This window comes from Saimiri boliviensis, chromosome 5, assembly GCF_048565385.1.
Source record: "Saimiri boliviensis isolate mSaiBol1 chromosome 5, mSaiBol1.pri, whole genome shotgun sequence".
Classification (NCBI taxonomy): Eukaryota; Metazoa; Chordata; class Mammalia; order Primates; family Cebidae; genus Saimiri; species Saimiri boliviensis.
The window spans coordinates 2,057,548-2,065,361 of NC_133453.1; positions in this window are offsets into that span (position 1 = coordinate 2,057,548).

Here is a 7,814-nt window from a genome sequence, read left to right on the forward strand (position 1 = left end):
ATTCAATTCCCGACATGACTGACGAGGCAGGAGTGAGGTTAGAAGGCCATCCTGACGGGTCCCCTCGTGGGAAGCCTGGCAGGCTCTCCTCCCTGCACCTGTATTCATCAGCGCCAGATGCTTTTGCCAGGTAAGCGCTCCTGCCGGGTACCAGCCGCCCACCAGATGGTTCCCAGCTCCTCATACCCGGCCCAGGAAAGAGAACAAAAGCCCCGTATCCCTGACGCAGCTTCCTCAGTCTCCAGCCAGTCACCACCAAGAGCCCAAGAAGCTATGAGCTACACATTCTTGCCTCATGCGGGGTGGCCAGGGACTTGTCCAGGGTCCCTCGTGGGCAGCTGGGTTCAAGGTTTAGCTTCGCTTTACCTTGTCTTCATTTTAGTAGTACAAAGCACATCCTTGGGTGTCACTGCATCTGCTAGTGACGCATGCGATGCCTGTGAGAGCCTGTGGGTGCTGAGAACGTGTGCCAGCCGCGGGGCTGCCTCGGCGCACCTGACCTCAGCAGTGTTTCAGGCACGTTCACACACAGCTCCCGAAAAGGGAGTTCCTCTCCGGTCGCCGGCTGCTGCCTCTCCCTCTGAGCGGCCCGCCTGCCTCTTGGAGTGAACCTTTGCTTTGCAAGGCTCTTCTTTGCCTACTCTTACTTTGAACTCGCTCTCAAATTATTTTGTGTGACGAAGTCAAGAACCTGAGCCCCCTACCGACAGCACCAAGGTGTATAACACTTTGACAACATGAAAATGAACGCACGGCAGCTAAATTAAAGTAGCTGGATTGCGGGATCCAGGCTTGGACCCCGACTGATTTTCTTAGGCTGTTTTTAGCAGCAGTGGCTGTTGTTGCAGCATAAACACAAGCTATCACAGCCACTGACCACGCAGGAGGGCGGTAAGCAGTATCAGGGTGTTTTCCTCTTGCCCTGTGCCTGAGGTGTTTGTTAGAAGGGGAAAGGGAAGGGAGAAGCACCTGCTTCTGTTGAGAGGACCCATCCATCACTTTAATTCAAGTCAGAATTTCTCACAAAGTTCTTGTTGTTGGATCCAGAGATCCGCGTTATTGGGCATTTCAGTCTTGACATTTGCATCCAGACGGCTCGCAAAGGGTAAAGGTAGAAAATGCTGTCAACCCCATCAGCTGCTGCTTGATATGCCAAGTGGGGTGATTAACCTTTTCGAAGAACAGGACGTCGCGGTGAGAAGGTGAACTTCGGTCTTTGGAAGCACGGATTCTGGTACTGCACCTCTTTACCTTTGACTTGCCTTCTTCGTGAATACCTTGAGGTGCTGGGTTGTGATCATGAAGAAATGTCTTGCAGCACTTACAAACAAGACCCCACATGTCACTGCGGGGCTTTCTGGCTACAACCATGGCAGCCTTTGTGACACCCTGTCATCCCGCCTGGCTGCACCGGCTGTTCCAACTGCAGAAACACTCCTGGGGGCTGCAGTGAGTGCAGTCTGCACCCTGACCAGAGCTTTCCCAGAAGGGATAGCCGGGGGTGGGGCACACCTGCCTCCGTCACCCCGACTTCATTCCCACTTGCTTTCTCTAATGCCATGGCGCTGTTGCTGAGATGGATGCCTCAGCTCAGCTACACCTGCCTCAGCCACTCCAGCGGCTCATGGCCGCTGGGTCTCCAGGGACATGAGGCACAGTCACCACTGTTCAAACAGGACAGTCCTCAGCATAAAAAGGACACAAGACATGATTTAGAAAATGCAATTTTTGAAATATGTTTTTATTGACCAACAAATTGATTATATTACTGAATCTATAAAACAGCTCTGTAAACAAATGAATTTCAAAATTAAAATCTTTCTTAAAAATAACGTATTTATGTGTTCATCAAAGCAAAATAATCTTTATATTGGCTATACGAATGCTGAAAAAATAGCCAAGCAGATTATTCTCGATATATATTTACATACTATACTTTAACCTGCTGCTTAGCCATTTCTCTTTTCATGAAATTCATATTTTATCTTCATCCTTTTAATCTCTTCATAAAATTACAACCTGCTTTAAATTTTTGCTTTGTCATTAATAAATCTGAAATTAGAGACACCTTCAGTGGACTCTTCCCTGCTGCCTGTTGTATGTGAGAGAAAACCTCTCTGATGAAGCTGAGGTACCAGTAAGCGCAGCATAACTTCTGCTAAATGGAGGATAATCTTAATTCTGTTTTTCATATATAAATGTGTAAATATTTCAGGCCAAATGTTTCCATAGATACTATCTTTATGCCTCCATTCAGAGTACATTTTTTTGGCAAAGATAAGATAAAACTTGTCAAATAAATTGTATCTATTTATGGTTCTTTCGAATCTCTCACCATATTTAGATCATGCAAAACTGTAAGACTTCTCAATTTAATTCCATTCTGGTACAGAGTATAAATTTATCCAATTAAAAATAGGTGCTCCCTCGAAGGATTTTTCCCACAAATTGGGATATATTATAGCAGAACCATACAATTTCAAAATTACACGTTATACATGGCCACAGCTTTCACCAAGGTAATGTGTTCAGTTTCTTTGATTTTATTCCATTTACATTTAACATAATTATCAATAAAGTCTAATTATTTGCTTTTCATTTGTCCCATCTGTTTTGCTCTCTTTACTAATTTTTTTAAATTAGTAAAGTGCTTTTTTAGTTACTGCATTTTATTGAATATTTAAGTATACATTTTTGTATTTTTCTTCAAGATGTCGCCTCGAGACTGCGATTTGCATTCTTGATTTATTAGATCCACCCGGAAGTAGTGCTTTCATCACACTCAAGAGCAACACATTTGTGGCGGCCATGGTGCTCTGGGTGCTCAGGGAACCCACGACCAGGAAAGCAGCTGGGTATAGGTTCTAGCCGTGTACCTGCAGACACGCCACAGTGTCACGCCCCAGGCTGATGAAGCATAGCAGGAGTGCAGCCATAGGTCATTCCTGCCCACAGGGTTCCTTTGCCTGGAGCTCCTTGCAGCCTGGCTGAGACCACAGTCTGAGGCCCTTCCTGCGCACTCCTTCCTCCTTTTTCCTCTTCTTTCACAGGTGTCAGATCAGCATGATGGTCTGAGGGCTCTACCTACCCATCTCCCTCCCCTCCCCTCTGTCCTTCACAGGTATATCCCCAATACAGCTTTTGCAAGTTTCACTTGTTTTTTATATCTGCGTCTTGGTACCAGATCTGACAAAAGAAGGAATTTAATTCCATTCATTCCTCTCTGCCTTTTTGCTACTATGTATTGTATTACCCCCTTTTCATACTGCTATGGAGAAATACCCCAAGACTGGGTAATTTATAAAGAAAAAGAGGTTTAATGAACTCACAGTTCCACATGGCTGGGGAGGCCTCACACTCACGGTGGAAGGCGAAGAGGAGCAAATATATGTCTTCGGTGATGGCAGGCTAGAGCACGTGTGCAGGGGAGCTGCCCTTGGTAAAACCGCGGGGCCTCATAAGACTCACTGTCAGGAGAACAGCACGGGAAAGCCCGCCCCATGATTCAATTACCTCCCACCGGGCCCCTCCCATGACATGTGGGGGTTCTGGGAGCTACGATTCAAGATAAGATTTGGGTAGGGACACAGCCGAAACGTAGCATGTATTTTACAGGCTTGGCAAACATAGTTGCTATTGTTGCTTTGCACAATTAACTTCTCTCATATTTGTACACATTTTCTCTTTCTCCAGCTGTGTGTTCCTTTTGCCATCCCAATTTCCAGTTAGAATTGTTTTTCTGCAATCTGAAGAACTTCCTTCTTGACGTGTGGACTGACGGCAATTCATTCTCTTTGCCTTTGTTTCTCTCAAAGTGGTGTTGTTTTTGCCTCCATTTTTTCTAAATATAGATTTCTAAGTTGTCAGGATCCCCCTCCACCCTTTTATTTCAAAATATCATTGCGTTATTTTCCAACTGCCATTAGACCTTTACTATTGTTCCACGTCTTTCATGTTCTGTTTGGCTCTTTACTTTTTCTCTTTCATTTCTGTTTCATCTTGGATATTTTCTATTAAGTTATCTTCAATCTACTAACTCTGTTCTCAGCAGTGTCCAGGCTATTTTTAAATCCATTGAATGGCTTTCTCATTTTGGATATTGTGTTTTTTTCTGTTCTAGAATGTCTGTTTGACTTCTTTTATAGATTTTTAATCCCTGTTGAAATTCTCTGTCTTCCATTTTGTATACCTCTCCCTGGCACTTAACATATTAATCATAGTTATTTTTAAAACATTATCTGCTAACTCTGATATCTGAATCACGAGTGAGTCTGATTTTCTTGTCTGTGAGTAAAAAATTATAGGGGAAGGCATTCTTTTCCCCTGAAGAGTTTAACATTTCCAGTTTGCTCTCCCATATTTCAATAATTATATCCCTTCCAGTTTCTTCCTGATATAGTTTCTCCTCAGTATCTTAAATTAGTTAATTAGAAAAACAATTTTTTTTTTTTTAGCTTTTATGATTGTTATTGGCAGGAGAATCAGAGAAATAGAAGCTACTTCATCATGATTGAAACTAAAGTCATTTTTTTTCTGTAAGTTAAGTTTCAATGCCTTCCTATTTATGGCTTTGTTTTCAATAATTGTACTTGCTTGAGTCTTCAAAAGCTTCAGTTCTCTGACACTCCAATTAGTTAACACTTCAAGCAAAGATTTCAAGATGTGTTGTATCATATATCATTGATAGCATCGCAGGACATTTATAGAACTCACATATTCCTAAAATTAAACTTACGATAGGTAATAAGAGATGTATTTCTGCCATACGTATATTTATACAGCATCAGTGTAGCCATAAAACAATCATTCCATCTGTGTGTGTGTGTGTGTGTGTGTGTGTGTGTGGGTGTGTGGTATGTGTGTGTGTCTATGTGTCAATTTGAATGGGTCACAGGGTGTCTGGATTAAACACTGTTTCTGGGTGTGTCTGAGGGTGTGTCCAGATGGGATTAGCATTTGAATTGGTGAATTCAGTACAGTAGATTTCCCTCCCCAGTGTGGGTGGGCATTATCCAATCTGTTGAGAGCCTGAATAGAACAAAATGTGGAGGAAGGAAAAATTTGCCCCTATCTTCCTGCCTCATTGCATGATCTAGGAAAGCTCATTTAATCTTCTCCTGCCCTTGGAGAGGTTAACATCACTATCCTAGCTCTCAGGCCTTCTTTCTCAGCATAAATTACATCCACAACTTTCTTGTGTCTCCAGCTTGCAGACACAGATTGTAATGCTTCTCAGCCTCCATAATCACTTGAGCTAATTCCATAATAAATCTCTCTTCCTCTCTCTCTCTACACACACACACACACACACACACACACACACACACACACACACACACCTATCTATATATCTATAATCTATCTATCTACTGTTGTTTCTGTTTCTTTGGAGAGCCTTAAGTAAATGCATGCATACATACTTATATACATGGTCAGTCCTCAGCATCCACAGGGGATTGGTTCTAGTCCCTCTGTGTCTGGTAGATACCAGAATTAAAGGACACTCAAGTCCTTTATAGTCAGACCTCCATATCTGCAGATTCCACCTTGGAAGATATGAAGATACGAAGGACTGAGTCTCTTTATATCTCTCTCTTTCCCTCTCTCTCTCTCTCCCTACACACGTGCACACACACGGGCGCACACACACACACACACACACACACACACACACACACCATTATATGTAAATATACATAATTTAAAAACTTGATGGCTGTGACTTTTATTTCAGTTGGTAGACTATTATAGCTTGTTTGACAAAGTTATGAATTATATCTTCACCACAACCAGCTCCTGGTTTCCATCCTGCTGTGGTTTGAATGTGTTCCGCAAAGTTCATGTGCTAGGTTACATCACAAGGACACTGCCCTCATAAATGAATTAATGCTGTTATGGACAGAGTGGGCTCCTGATGAAAGGATGAAACTGACCCTCTTCCCTTCTCTCTCTCTCTCTCTCTCTCTCTCTCTCTCTCTCACACACACACACACACACACACACACACACACACACACACGTGCTCTTTTGTTCTTCAATTTCCACTAAGAAATGCTGTAGCAAGAAGGCCCTCACCAGATACCAATCCCTTGGACCTCCCAGCCTCTGGAACTGTAAAAAATAAATCCCTGTTCTCTAAAAATTACCCAGTCCACATGTTCTATAACGGCAGCACAGAAGGGCTAAGACATATCCTGAGGCTTCTTAGTTTAGTGAGAACATTACCACAGTGCTGTATTCCACCAAACTTTGTATTTGCATTATCACTGCAAAACAGCTAACTTTATCTCAATGTTGAATGGTATGACTGAACTGCATTTACAATAATATCAGATGTTTCACTTTCAAGAGGAAAAATTCCTCAAGGCCTTGCTTTGATTCCTTGAATTAAATTCGGCAAATTGGAATCCTTTATTGGAATTAACATAGTGGGTTTGCTGTTTGCGGCATCTCATGATGCTGGTCGAGTAATTGAAGAGCTGGCCTCTTGGAAGGTCTGCGAAGTCCCCCTTCTGTTACCAGAATGCACACGTGAGCAGCTCTGGCCTCATTCTTCATCATTCTTCATGTGTGCACACGGAAGCTTAGAGTTTGAAGTGAGCAAAATTAATTTAGAGCAAGAATGAATTGATCTAAATAAAAAGTCATGCTTCATAGAATATATGTAAATGTGCCTTCTGTATCTGCATGTGTTACATTGTGATTTTTGGTCACGGTTTTTTATGAATAACAACTAAGTTTTAAAAGTAGATGCTGATACATTTTCAGCACATTCGTGTCTTCTGCTTTTTATAAGTTCAGGATTGTCACCATGGCCCCACAGTGAATGCTATATGTCAATAAACATTTCATGCAGCTTACACACATTCAGCATTGCTGAGAAATAAATGTCATAGAATGTTGCATTAAAAACAGGAAAATTTTTAATTTTGTACTTTTTAACACTTATTGTGCTGAAAGGATTCACTGCAAACTTAAAACGTTTTATCAAATGATAAATTAATTACCTGTATTTATTCAGCAGTGGCAAAGCCACCGAAGCGGAGTCTCTGACCCACGCGGCTTGTGCTTCTCTGCAAATGTGCATTTGCTTCCAGAGCTGCCCGAACAGCTTACCACAGACTGGAGCACATAAAACCACGGAAATGAAATCTCTTGGTCTGAGACAGGGGTGTGAGCAGAGCCGGCTCCCTCTAGACGCTGTGAGGTCGCCTTCCTTTCTCCCCTTCGCAGCTCCTCCCACTGCGGCAGGCCTGGGGTTCCCTTGGCTTGTGGATGCACCCCTCTGACTTCTGCCTTCATCTGTACATGGATTTCTTTCCTGTGTGTTTCCTTTGGGTGTTTACGTAAATTTCCTTCCTGTGTGTGACACACACACACACACACACCTTGATAGACGTCCACCTGGCTTTTGACACGGGACACCCCCACCCCAGGCCCCCACTCAGCCTCATGCCACCCACCCCAGGTGCTGGTCCAGCTGCAGTCAGATGTCCTGGGCTTCTGCTTGTCTAGAAGGGGACCTGGAAGCATCCTGAGGGCAGGTGACGGATGTCCTGCCACGGCTGGGCCCCCGCTCCGGCGGGAAGAGAAAAGGCAAAGGTGAGCGTGGTCACTGTTCCAGTGACCCCTTCCCTGTCACCAGCGTGGCCTTGGGTCTCACCACCTTTCAGGGGACTTTTAAGACGTTGTTGTCTCCTCCTTTCCACTGGGTTGGGATTCCCTGAGTGGACTCCCTTCCCTGGGGGGGAAGCCGCAGGCCTCAGGGTTAGTTCCTCTGCTGGGCTACTTGGTGTTTGGACTCTTCATCAGGG